Consider the following 14,637-nt stretch of genomic DNA (forward strand, 5'->3'; position numbering starts at 1 on the left):
AGAGTTCTGCTCTGTTTACTCCTCCCACCTTATGTTTTAACCTATCAGGGCAAGCAGCTTCTTTATTTAATTAACCAATGACCTTCCTCCATCATAGATATATAGATAAATTCAAATAATGGCATCTATTCTACATGTTATCTTATTGACAGCCCTCTCAGAATGTAAAACAAAAGTTACATGTATACAAACACACACTCAAAGACATACCCACATAACTTTTCTTGTTAAAATTCTCATTTTATATTTAGATGTGTTTTGCACTTATATTTATATGTATTTGCACTTTTTCATGCCTGGTGCCAAGGGAGGTCAGATGCCCTCAGAGCAAGATTCCACCCAGCTAAGTTTCTAGCCTATAGAAAGGAATTAAAGAAAAGTTTAGCACCTTTAATCCCAATATTGGGAAGGCAGAGTCAGGTAAATCTCCGAATTTGAAGCCAGCCTGATCTAAAGATCAAGTTAAGGAAAGTCAGGATTAAGCATTTAAGGAAAATAGAAAGCTGTAAAAATTTAATTAAACAAGGAACCATGTTCCAGCGCCAGTAAGCAGGAGAACTTTGCAGCTTTGGCCATGTGGTTCTGGTTTTAGAGTTAAAGATAGAAGAAAATGTTTAATAAAATGCCACCATGCTAAAGATGGACATTGATGCCAGACATGTGTCCGGATAGCCCATAAAGCATGAATATTACTTTTTGATGATATTTGTCTTCTCCTGGCAACACCAATCTACTTCAGAGAGGATGATGGGAATCGAAGACATTCTGGATGGAGTTTGTTTTCTTTGTGGCAAAAGTAAGTCATTGGACAAGAAAATATACTTGCCTCTGCTACTAGCAGTATGTTGTCTTAATGGGACAAGCATAGGACACAAAAGAGAGTGATTGTCAACCCTTGCACAGACAACATGGGACAGTCCTTCAAAAACCCTACCTCATAGAAAAGTCTGGATATATTCTAGGCCCATATGCCAAAGATGGATGCCCCAGTGTTACAGAGGAACTTTGGGTGATTATTCAGGCAGCCAGCTATTTCGGCCATTTCTCACATATTTTGGAAGTTGTTTGCTTAACACTTCCTTCTAACTCAGTTAATTTTATTTCCTCCTCAGGTCTCTGATGTAGTTGAGAACTAGATATTTATAGTTTTTATTGTTTATGAGACTCAGAAAAGAAATACACTAAAGAAATGTAAAGTATATAAGGTTGAGAGATATCCAAAAATAGTTCGGAATGGTAGAGCAAAGTATGATAGAAAGTAATTTAGGTACAAGACTTTGAACTCACCAAGATAAGATATATATGAAGTTTATTCTCTGAATTTGTCAAATGCAAATTGACTAGACATTATTGACGCATTTATTGCCTATATATGTTGTATATTACATAGAGTTTTTATATTAGTTACAGATTTTTTAGACAAAAAGGAAAATATAGTGAAATTTTGTTTATGTTTTATAAATAAAATTTTCCTGAAGATTTGGAGGTAAAGCTAAGCCACTGGAGGCCAGGCAGTGATCCACACACCTTTAATCCCAGGATTTGGGAGACAGAGATAGATGGATCTCTGTGAATTTAATGGCACCCTGGGCTATACAAGATCAATGCAGAAACAGATCCACGTTGTGGTAGTTTACATTTTTAATCCCAGTCCTAGGGAATCACATGCCTTTAATACCAGCACTAGAGAGGAATATAAAACAGGAGGAGACAGGTCTCGATTCACTCTCATTCTGGGGATTTGTGGAAGCATGATCACCATTTAAATGTGAGGTAGAGATAAGAGCTAGTGACTGACTGCTTTACATTTCCTGTCTTCAGGCTGAACCCCAATATCTGTCAATTGGTTTTTATTATTCCTGCTACAGTTCCTAAATGGAGGCTAGTAGAGAGGACATTGTGTGAAGCTGTGAAGTTGCAGTCTGAATTGCCTTGGAGAACCCAAGATGTTTGAGTTGCCAGAGTTGTGCGATACCTGCCAAGGAGAGCTGCTAACAAGGAGAGGAACCAGCCCAACAGAAAGAAGTATGTTCCAGCAAAAAAAAGTCTGAACAGAATTGGAGACCTGAAAAGATAATTTTAACATCAGATATGGAGATGCAGAATTTGGAGTTTGTCCAGCTGGCTTTTGTTCTTACTGTGGTCCAGTATTTTCTTACTATACTCCCTTTCCTGCGTTTTGGAATTGTAATGTATATCCTTTGATATTATATTTTAGAAGCATGAGATCTGCCTTTTGATTTTTATTTTTTTCAGATGATTATAGTTACAGATTGTCATGCGTCGCAGAAGAGACTTTGAACTTTGGCTTTTGAAATAAGTTTGAGACTGTTATAGACTATGTGGATTTTTGAAGATGGATTGTATATGTTTTTTTGTATTTTAATTTGTCTACAAGCTTTTGGGTATCAGCAAGCGGAATGTGGTGGCACTATGAGGAGGTGTGGCCTTTTTGGAGGAAGAGTGTCATTGGCATGAACTTTAAGGTCTCTTTTCTTAAGCTTCACTCAGTGTGACAGTCAGTCAAATTTCTGTTGCCTGCAGGATTGTAGCACTTTCACCTCTGCCACCATATCTGCCTCCCTGCTTCTACACTCCCTTTCATGACCATAATGCATGGACTTCTGAGACCATAAATGGGCCACACTCAATTAAATATTTTCTATGTAAGAGTTGCTCTTGTCATGGTGTTTCTTCACAGCAATAATAAACCCTAACTAAGACACACGATAATTATAAATAAAACATGTAAAAGAATAATAAATGAATGAACACATTTCAAACAGAGATAGAGCTTTTGTGTCCCAGTCACATGGTTCCAAATAATTACACAGAAACCTATATTAATTGTAAACGGTTTGGTTTATTGCTCAGCCTTATTACTAACTAGCTCTTTTAAATTAATCCACTTTTATTAATCTATGTATTGGCATGTAGCCATGGATTTTATCTGTCTGCTGGCATGTTGCTTCCTGGGCAGCTGCCTCACATCTCCCCCAACTTTACAATCTCCTCAGCGGAGCCCTCAGTTTGATTGTTCAGTCTAATCCTATCCTGCCAAGCTACTGGTCAAAGGCTTGTGTTGTTAACTAATGGAAGCAATATATATATATATACACACACACATATATTATAAAAGACAGAAGGGTTATCCCTGCAACACATCTCATGTGGAAGAAAAGATACCAAATATGCTTCCTAGGTGTAAGTTGGTCACTAAATAATTTTATAATTACCTCCTCAAAGAGGGTATGTTAAAATGGAACAAACAAACAAATAAGCAACAACGAAAGAGCAAACAAACAAAAATTCAAAACAGAATAAGCCTAATAACAAAACATTTCCTAAAGAAATACTGTCTCTGCCTTCCTATCTGAATTTTTCTCATACAAACCTCCATCCCCATCCCCGTGATTTCTTTTCTTTTCTTTTTTTTAAATTTATTTATTTATGAAGATTTCTGTTTCTTCCCCACCACCGCTTCCCATTCCCCCCCTCCCCCAATCAAGTCCCCCTCCCTCGTCAGCCCAAAGAGCGATCAGGGTTCCCTGCCTTGTGGAAAGTCCAAGGACCACCCACCTCCATCCAGGTCTAGTAAGGTGAGCATCCAAACTGCCTAGGCTCCCACAAAGCCAGTACGTGCAGTAGGATCAAAAACTCATTATTAGACAACTAGAATAGCATTATATTTTTCATGGAAAAATATGCACATAATGTAAAAATGCACTGGAAAAATAACTAAATCTGCAAATGTATTTATTCATTCAACAAATATTTTTGAATATCAACCATGCACTTGTTCAAAAAAAAGAAAACCAGAATAAGCCAAAAGGAAACAAAACAAAAACTATAGTCAAGAGAACAGAATTCCTTGCTTGGTTGGAATTCTTCCATTCCAACTGCAGCTAAGTGACTACCCTAGGGAAGAGAGAACAGAATACTCATTTCCTGAATGAGATACTGTAGTTTTTTGTTCTGGCACCCCATCCCGCAGTAAAGAAGCTGCAGGCAGTCAGCAGGCAGGATTATAACTTTTTCTGCTTTTCCAAGTTACTCAGAAAAGCAACTAGAGTTTTCCTCTAATACTTAGAAGTTGGTGACTTTCCAGGAAGTTTCCTTCCATGCCAAATAGCCCTTCATGTGTCTGCCATCCATGTCGTCTATGCTGGCATCAATGGTCTTAGCTGGATTTCTTCTCTCCACCATTCTCCTTTTCTAAAGACCCACTGTCACCTGACTTGCACTGTGTTTTCTTTAACCATTTAATAAAATTTTCCTTGTGCCCTACCTTTCCACACAACCGAACAAAATGGATAAAATATAGCAGTCTTTTAAAATTACTCTATATAAGATAAAAGTAGTTACAGAATTGGAAATAAATATCTAATTCATATATTCACCCAGTATTTTTAGAAAATCCTTAAATAAATAATAGTGAATCAATTGTCATAACTTTAGGGAAAATGGTTTTTGAGAAGAATGGAATTATTAAAAAAAAAACATGTTTTACAGACTTCCTGGTATCATATATGAAAGAGAAACCAAATAAAAACCATAAAATTTCTCAGATGTAAAAATCTGTGAATAATGGAAGACATTGAATCCAAGTTTTATTTTGCTTTGTTACAATAAGGTTTCAGTTTGAAGAGTTAAGAAATACATTCAGTTTCAATCTTTTAATAATATATTGAGAAAAGCTAATAATTTGTTTTTCTGTCTTTCTAGTTTAGACTTGATTACAGAATATATTTAACTTGGAATGCCTTGAGAATTCAACTTACCAAACCATGTGATATTTGTAATTATATATTTTTGCATGTGCTCATTCACTTTCATATGTTTACGTTTATATGCATGCAAATGCTTATGTGTTTCCATACTTAGTCTTAGTCTGGTCTGGCTAAAGAGTGACTCTACCCCATCTCTGCCTTCCCAGTTCTGAGTCTGAAAGCACACATCACAAGGCATGCATTAAATGTGGGTGTTGTGACTCTCCTGTAGATCATGCAAACTTCCTAATGCAAGTGTGCACCTTGGATATGTGCTGTTCCCTATTTTCACTTTAATTCTTAAGGTAAGTAGAGCCTAACCCAGAGAAAATCACTTTATATTATTGCAACAAAAAAAAGTGGAGTAAATATTTCGGTCCAGAAAAAATACTGAGTGACTATTCAGAGCTAGCCATTAATTTATACACATTAATTTCATCTGTAGGGGAATGTTAATGCATTCATTTACACAAAGCTGTATGTAATAAAAAACTAACAACCTTCTGGGTATCCACTCACCAGAAAACTAATTTCACACCTAGTCTATTATGTAATGTGCTATGAGAAAGCTTTTTGCTTTAAGATATTATTATATGAGTATGTAGGTTATTGTTTTTCTCCCTGAAATGAATATTGAACACAGTCAACATAAGATTATGAATCTGATGGATAACTAGTATTTTAAATATGTAAGGAGTCATTTTTTCTTATAAGCAATTCACAGTTATCCATAGAGATGGATGGTGGGTCAAAGTGTACCATATTATCTCTGGTATTGTTTCATTTTTACTTCCCACTTACTTCCTATTAGAAGTTTTAGAAAAGAATAACAAACAAGAATGTTCATGGTGAAATAACTACTAAAAACTTATTTAATTATGGAATCGGGATGTGTTAACTGAGACTATCATTTTAAAATTAAAAGGCTTGGGGCTGGAGAGATGGCTCAGAGGTTAAGAGCATTGCCTGCTCGTCCAAAGGTACTGAGTTCAATTCCCAGCAACCACATGGTGGCTCACAACCATCTGTAATGAGGTCTGGTGCCCTCTTCTGGCCTTCAGACATACATACAGACAGAATATTGTATACATAATAAATCAATAAATATTAAAAATAAAATAAAATTAAATTAAATTAAAAGGCTTGCCTCCTTTCATTTATATTTTCCTCATTGTAGTTCTTATATATTTTCTGTTTTGTGAGGGCAGATATGGACAGATCCTGTGTGTTGTTACTGTTATGTATATATGTATGTATGTATGTATGTATGTATGTATGTATGTATGTATAAATGGGTGTCTGTGCCAGTCTGTGTGAAGGCACAGGTATTCCATGAATCTCACTACTCAGACTAGAAGTAAACAACTGAAGTCTTTATTCCAACTGAATGGGGTCATACCCAAGTGTTCAGGCACCTCTGTGTAGCCCCCAAGTGTCCAGAAGAGGATTTTAAAAGCAGAAACCATGTCCTAACATCTTGCTCTACAGTTGTAGGAAGAGCTTTGCAAAATTAAGCAGTTTGAAGTAAGCAGTTTTAATAGAAACTATGATTACTAGTTAGTTGGAGGGAGTCTTATATAAACAGATAGCTAATGTAAGTGATTAGTTGGAGGGGGTTGCTCACAAACAAGCAGCTTAGATAACTGGTTAGCTGGAGGGGGTTCTGCATTAACAGGCAGCTTTAACAAAAGCTAAGTTAGCTAGGACTTTCGGACCTTGGGTTCCTCAAATAGAGTTGGGTAGTTTTCCAAGGTATTTTCATCGAGTTCAGATTCTAGTTAAGTATGACTTTATCTCTGCAAGAACACAAGATGAAGGGACCTTTGCACTGTCTTGTGTGAGTTGGGTTTACAGACAGTGGTGAGGAACCAGATGGATGTTGGACACTGATCATGACTTTATGCACAAGCAGCAAGGGCTCCTGAGAGCTCAGTTATTATCTTGTCCCTAAGACTTGCCTGCTAAAACAGTAAGCTAAATGTCTTTTGATTGAGAATTTGAGATTACGAGAATTCCAAGTAATTATTTTGATAATTTTATGGTGTTTAGTATATTCCTGATCTTCAACTTCTTACTACTGTTTCCACCTACTTTCTCTTTCTTAGCGATCATGCATTTTTCTCTTTATTTTATAGGAACTGTATGCAATTTTTGAGGAAGCTTTATTTCTCATAAAAGTCCCTTAACCTACATCTATCATAAAAAGCTTTTTTTTCTCACTCAATTAGGACATGTTTTTGCTGGGTATAGTAGTATTGACTGCTAGCTGTGAATTTTAAAAACACGAAACACACAACATTTTAAGACCCTCTAGCTTTTGAAATTACCAGTGAGAAAGCAGCCATTCTACTCGTGGCCCTGTCTCTACATGAGATTTGGTGTTTCTGATTTGGTATATAACTTAGAGGTAGGGAAGGACCTTCTTTCTCATGACCAGAGATCTCGTGGTTGGTCATTTGTTGCAAGTGGTTTGAGTCTGGAGAGTCTGAACTTGACAGCAAGGAGAGCCCATGTAGTGGTGGCACATCCCTTTGGGTTTTCTCACTTTGAAATAACATTATTATACAACACCTAACTCTTAGTCTCCTGAGGATCAAGACTGGAAATATTTAATATGTAAATTTGTGATGACTAGGAAGCAAAGACTACAAATGTTAGAGATTTTTGAAAAGAAGTTAAGACTAGTTTCCTGTATTTCAGTGGAAGTTATTCTACTATCTATATTTTACAATTTTTTTTAAAAATTTGGATATCTATCTTTATTGAATTAACCTGAATTATATTTTCTTTCCTTGCCAGAACTAACCATTGGCTAAAATGTTTTGCATAAACTAAATTAGACAAGTGAAAAGTGACTTTTTCTTTTTATGTTTGTGTGCATGTGTGCAAGTGTGTGTTAGCACAAGTGAGTATGTTTTCATCTATGTTTGTGTGAAGAATTGTGTGTGTTTGCGTTGCATTGGCAATAGTACAAAGGTCAGCTCGGTTACCGTCATCAAAGTCCTTGGTGTACCCTTCATCATTCAGCTTACCGATGACAAAAGTGAAAGCTCGGAGGAACGTGTCTTCCAAAGCCACAAGTGCTGATGGAGCTGCCATCTGTGAAGAGAGGAGAGCTTCAGTCAGCTCCAAGAACATTCTGGCTCCCATTTGTTTGCATATTAATGCCATCAAACTGTGACATGTTCCTTGTTGGGACTGATTCCTTAGCACTTTCGATTCCATCAAATACCACAATAAAGGGACACTTTAGCTAACTTTTCATACTCCTGGCACATAACATTAAGTAGTCAGTGAAGCACAACTTTTTTTTTTTTTTTGACATTCTGCTGATGTGGGAAACTCTAAAAATCCCAATAAGCAAGATACATGACATGTAACAATTAATTAGGCAGAAAGAACAGGTCAGATTTCTAGTGACATTACCTTAAACATTTTTTTTAAATGTAAAAAAGAAAGGCAGTAACTGTTGATAATTTAATATCAGTGCCATATCACAGCACATAGTAGTTTTATGTACTGACCATATTCTATGTTTTCAGCTCTTATTTTGTGCATTTTTCCCTGGTTACTTAATGTGAATGAGTGTTAGCACATATCTATAAAGATTACCCTCATTATTATTTTTACTTTTACTCACAGGCTAAAGCAAAGATGCTTATCTTTCTCTAAAATAAAAAAATACTTTAAAATTAGACCAGTAATTTATAATAAAATCCATAATACTATTACCATGCTCTTATGCCTGACAGAACCTTTAAATTAAATTAATATAGGTCATCATTCTATCCAAAGTTTTCTCACATTGGAATGCTTTGTATTGTATAAATTATTAGCAGAGGAGAAATGTATGTAAAATAAAGTTATACGATTCTCAATATGAGTGACCTGGAAATACTTAAAGTCTTTAAATCCACTATAGAAAACATTATTTTGCTAAATCCTTCGATAAATGCCATGTGTCAGCTATAGCTCTGACATTAATAATGCTCATGTGGGTGATATTTAAAATCCTCTATAGATTTTACATACGCTTCGGAAATATAAAGTTACGTATCTATATCAAAATAGAAATCACTGATAAAGACAGGGTCTTCTCATAGGACAGACTAGTTGCTAAAATTTACTGCATATTCATTAAAATATTTCAATTTATAAAATAATTTATCTCTGTATACAAGGGGATACATAATTTCTGTGACATCAGAAACTGCAGGCATAAACTCAATTATAGTTGTGCTTTCTCATAAGAATTTCTTGACCTGCCAGTACCCAAATAACGACAGAGACTTACTGTTAAATATGTAACCTTGGCATTTATCCGAGGTTTGTTCTGATCTAGGAACTTACATCTTAAATTAATCTGTTTCTATTAATCTATGTTGTGCCATGTGGCTTTTATGTATTTTCCATTCTGTATGTGCAACATGTTCCAGGTCTCGCTGGCACCTACATTCTTCTACCATACCTTTCTTTTCCTGGAAGTCCCATCTATTATCTCCTGTCTAGCTGTTGGCAATCCAGTCTTTATTAAAGCAATCAAAAGGTTCCTTGGCAAAGACATAGCTTTACAGTATACAAGAAGATTATCCCATATAACTCAATAGCATCTTTGGGGGTTATTTGCCTCTTAATGTCTCATGAGAGATTTTATTTTATCTTTCTTTTACTTTTACTTTTTTATTTTTAAGGTGTTTCTATTTCACATCTTTAATTTTTATTTATTTATTCCCCCCCCTTGATTTTTATTATACATGCTCTTTGTGTATATATTATATATACCTTTCAGTTTTGTGTTTTTATGGGATTCTAAATTCTAAATGTACGCACATGAGTGAGTCTCTGGATCTATCTCTTTCTTGTGTCTTTCATTGGATTCTTTTACTTTTTGTTTGTCTGTTTGTTTTGTTATGTGGCAGTGTGGTAGGTTTTGTTTTACCTTATTTTCTATTCATGATTTTACTACTATCCCTTGGAACCCACTTTTATCTACCTTGAACTCCTATATTTTTCTAGGTCTTATCTCGTTCAACTCATTTAAACCTAGTTTCCTAAGTTAGTCTCCAACACAGAAGGGGGTGGATCTTTATGAGAGAGGAGTTGGATAGCAATTGTGATAGAGGGTGGGGAAAATCATAATCAGGATATATTATATGAGAAAAAAATCTATCTTCAATACAAAAAAAAGAGCTACAAGTATATACAAAAAGTTAATTCCTCCTGAAAGATCTCTGAACAAAATCCTGCTCCTATAAGTGCAGAGGAACGCAATGTTCATGATGTGTTATTCCTTAGGAAATGTAGATCTGTGAATAATTTTGAATTACATTTACAGAGGCCCATAGGCCACTGTAATTATCAAAAATACTACGTCCAAAAAGATATCATGTAACAAAAATAAAGAAGCTATTGTATTTATTCCTAAATTAAGTTTCTTAAGGAGACTTAACAATTTTATTTATTTTATGAAATAACTCTACTGACAAATACAAATTCTGCACTCTGTGCGCTGGCACCCAGTTACCGAGATTCGGACAAGGGGACTGGAGGTTAAAATACACAGACACACACAGACAGAGAGACAGTAACAAGGGTCATCCTTGAATTCCCCAAGAATGCCCCCTTTACTGTGTTCAGGGACAGATTACATAGAGATAGCCACGCCCCAGCCAAACCCAGCAGAAACCACTCTCCTGCCATCAGGAACTCCTGAAGGTCTCGTGCTCAGAGCAGCTATAGGCACTCAGATCAGGGGATTACAAGAAATTCAGGATCTGGGGGCTCACTTCTCCCAACACAAATCATGACAAGTCTCTCAGTTATATACTCACCCTCAGCAAATCTCACCTCAATCTAGTTTTTTAAATTAGTCTCCTAGTATTATTTAAGCAGTGTGGTATCCATTTTTGTAATTTTAGTAATTGTTAAGTGGGTTATGTAAATTTTTTAAAAAATGTAATTTGGCTTTTGTGAGTTTATTGTTTGTCATATAAACTACTGGAGATGTCATAGCCTTAAAACACAGATGCTTGATATCACAGTGTATACAGGTGGGGAGTCAGGGAAGAGTTAGAATGGGTTCCCTGATGAGGGTTTTAGATACTGAAAGTCACTGGGTCCACCAGGGCTTCATCATCCAAAGCTCAAGGGCTTTTTAAAGTTAGAAACAAAAATTATAGTTTGTCAGCAATTGACAATACAATTGTTTATTCATATAATGCTGATCTCCTAGTGGTGTTTTTCTCAAAATTCAAATTTCTCATAACACAGATTTCACTCTTTACTAATCTTATTTGAAAAAGTTATTCTCTAATTATTAGATATATATTCATGGTTGTAAAATCTTGGACTCATTCTATTGCAACTCAATACTCAATGTCTTAATATTACTTTACATGCTTCTGTAATTGGTTATATTTATACTTAAAATTCTTAAAGGTTACATCCATGAATTGGCATATTTTCTGATTTACAGCCTTCCACAATATTCAAAATAAGGCATCAAAGATGTACACAAAAAATCATGTCCTCTTCACCACTCTTGCTGTGAATAGTTCCCTGTTCCCCATCTAATTAAGGACATATCATTTTCCGTGTTTATAACTCAAAAATTTAGAAATCTTTGGATCAACTTTGAGGGTACTTTCCAAAGTTGGGTGAGATAAACTATAGATTACTTGTCTTGTTTTTTGTTTGTTTTGTATTTTCTTTGTCAGCAAAAGAATGGCTCTACAAAAAATGTCCATTTGTCAATCTACTTAATTTATGTTTCATAGGAATGGATTATTTTAAGGATTTTGATTTAAGAAAATTATCTGGGGTTTTTTTTTGGCAACTCCAATGTAATCAAAAGAGCAAGTCAGAACTTTTCAGGGAAAAGAAGGTGATACATTTGTATTATTTTGAAATATAAAATATTTGGCATTTTTATAGCAGAAATCAAAACCTAATAAAAGTTTTCAATCTCTGAATAGGTTGTCACTGTAAGAAGCTTCCTCTTATGTGGAAATGGGTGTAGATTTGGTGACAAGCACAAGGCAAAGTAATTTTTGAAAGAGCATGATAGAAGAAATCTTAAGAAATGTTTAACAAACTTTGTAAATATAAATATTGGAGAGTTTGCTAGGGAGAAATCAGCAGTGAGGAGTATTGTAGGAAAGCTCATCCTATTAAAGCATTTATGCCAAATAAGTAGCCTGGTGATGATACATGATTGTTAAAGTCTCGCTCACTAAAGCTGTGGGAGAAATGAGGCTCCTGCTATTAGGAACAGGAGAATTCTGAGTTAGTGGAAGATAACACAGATGGAAAATGTCCTGTAGGCTTGTAGAAGGTAGAGGTTGTAAATGATGATGGTGAGACGGAGACAGGTGGATCTCTCTGGGTTTCAGGCCAAGATGCTGTACAAAGCAAGTTCCAGGACAACCAGGACTGCACAGAGAAATCCTGTCAACACTGCCCCAACACCTACAACACACACAGAAACAAAAAAAGCCCAAAGAAAATCAACGAAAACAATTAGACTAAACTAAACAAAAAACACCATTGTAGAACATGTCCTAAACATATAACATATTGAATTATTTTTTCCCAAGAAAAATACATTGTATTTGATGACACAACAAAAGAAAAATAAATCAGTGGAAAACTATTAGAAAATAAGAGGAAAACAAAGCATGTGTAATAGCCTTTTGTAGGCAGGGGGATTTACAAAAAATAAATAATAAAAGAAAAACATTACCGTGAGAGAAACTAACAATTCATCATTTTAAAAGGAATGTGAATTTACATGTCCTTATTCCACAGTGCTCACTGAGATAGCCCAGTATGGGCTATTGGACACTTCACCACCTATTCACAAACTGCACAAAACAAAGAGTGTCATATGCACTAAATGCAGCCAAAGTCTACTAGCTAACGTAGAATCTGGTGGCATTGATTGCTCCAGATGATAAACTGTTAGCAATGTGCACTGTCATGATTATCATGGTGTTTTAGTTACTGCAAGTGTTCTCAAGTATCCTAGGGCAATGGCATATCGGCCTTAAACATTAAACAGTTCAGTTGGGAGGGAGAAACATATTCTTGTCCATCTTCATAGTATCTGGATTTATATTCTAAGGGAAGGTGAGAAATGAAAGGACTCTCCATCAGTAGCATGGGAAAAAAATCTTATTTGATACTTTATACACCTTTCTTACCTTTGACTCTTTCTCCTTTGACTACAGATTCTATGAGGAAAGTGGATTTGCCAGCCCAGTTTTCTTCCTTTCCCACAGCTCTCTGTTACAGGAGAGTCTTGGTACTAGTTCTAGCAGGTTGTTAAGGTTAGAAACTGTTGAAATGGTTATGAGTTCTATAGTCATTGTAACAGCAGTTGTTCTCCAATACCTATTCATTATGTAAAATAACTATTACAATAAACTGTAACTTCAGTCCATATGCTTCTCATTACAGAGATGGAGTTAATGAAAACTAAAAACATTCCTAAGAAGACTCATTAGCAAAATCCTGCCCAACCCCCCCCCATCTATGTGACTACACAGTTAAACTGTAGATGGCTACAGTGAACTGAAAAAAATTACAAGAGAATATGTAAATTCCAAATACATATTTGTAACACAACAAGCTTCCAGATAATCAAAGGAATGCAATTTAAGACAAAAGATGCATTTTTATTTATGTACTTGAATGATTTTTGTAACAAAATTGTACACTGAAATAAGCTTGCCTCCGAAATAGTTGAAGCATTGTAATTTAGCGAAGTTTCTGGCAAACAATTCAACAATGTTTATCAGAAGTTTGTCATAGCTGTTCATCTTTTTTCCTGTAATTTTCTCATTTATAAAACATTTAATAACACAAAAACAAAGCATTAAACTGTCACTAATTTTAACATGTGCATCAACGAAAATAAAAACATAAAAGTTATAATAATCAACACGTGAAATTCTTCATTCACATTTTTGTAGGAACAAAAATTATTTTTATTTTCTAAAGTGGAAATGGCTTGATGGCACTTCACCAATAGTTTGTGGATATATTCCAAATTTTAATAATATGTCAAGCTGTGGTGGTGTATGTCTTTAATCCCAGCACTTGGCAGGCAGAGGCAGGCAAATCTCTGTGAGGGCAAGGTCAGTCTGGTCAACAGAGTGAGTTCTAGAAAAACCTTGTCTCAGAAAACCAAAAAAACCAAAACAACAATAAAAGAAAAGCCAAAAACAAACAAGCAAGCAAATCTTTAATACTATATGCTTACCTTTTGGAAAGGGCATTATTTTTTCATATAATTTTATGATTTAAAAATTTATATAAATGGAAACAATAACTAATTTTTTGAAAAGTACAGAAAATATAAAAAAGAACAGATTAGTAAAGACTATTGTCTGCTACACTACACTTGTTAATATTAAGAGTAGATTAATACAGAAGTTCTACAAATTACCATCATTCTTCAGTATCTAGTCAAAGCCTGTGAAACATATTATTTTCTCTACTTCTATTTATTTTCTCGCCTTTCAATTTTTAAATAAAAGTTGTTTTATTTTTCAACAGAGCCTTGCTTTGTAGCCTTGGCCATCCTAGAACTTGAATTCCTCCCGGCACAGACTAGGAATGTTCTATCATATTGGATACCTTAGTCTCAATAGCAATTTCTCATAAAGAGTTTTCCAAGCTTAGACAAGCAATATGATTCAAGTTTTTTTTTGTTAGAGGTTCAGAACAGTCATATTTAAGTGCAATTAGGTATTAATATCTAGAGCAAAATGTTTAAATTATCTGTTACATTTTAAATGACACTTTTTCTATTTCTTATTACTATTATTGTTATATACTAACCAGTCTTGACTGTGGGTTTTAGATT

The sequence above is a fragment of the Microtus ochrogaster genome, chromosome 1 (assembly GCF_000317375.1).
Source record: "Microtus ochrogaster isolate Prairie Vole_2 chromosome 1, MicOch1.0, whole genome shotgun sequence".
Lineage (NCBI taxonomy): Eukaryota > Metazoa > Chordata > Mammalia > Rodentia > Cricetidae > Microtus > Microtus ochrogaster.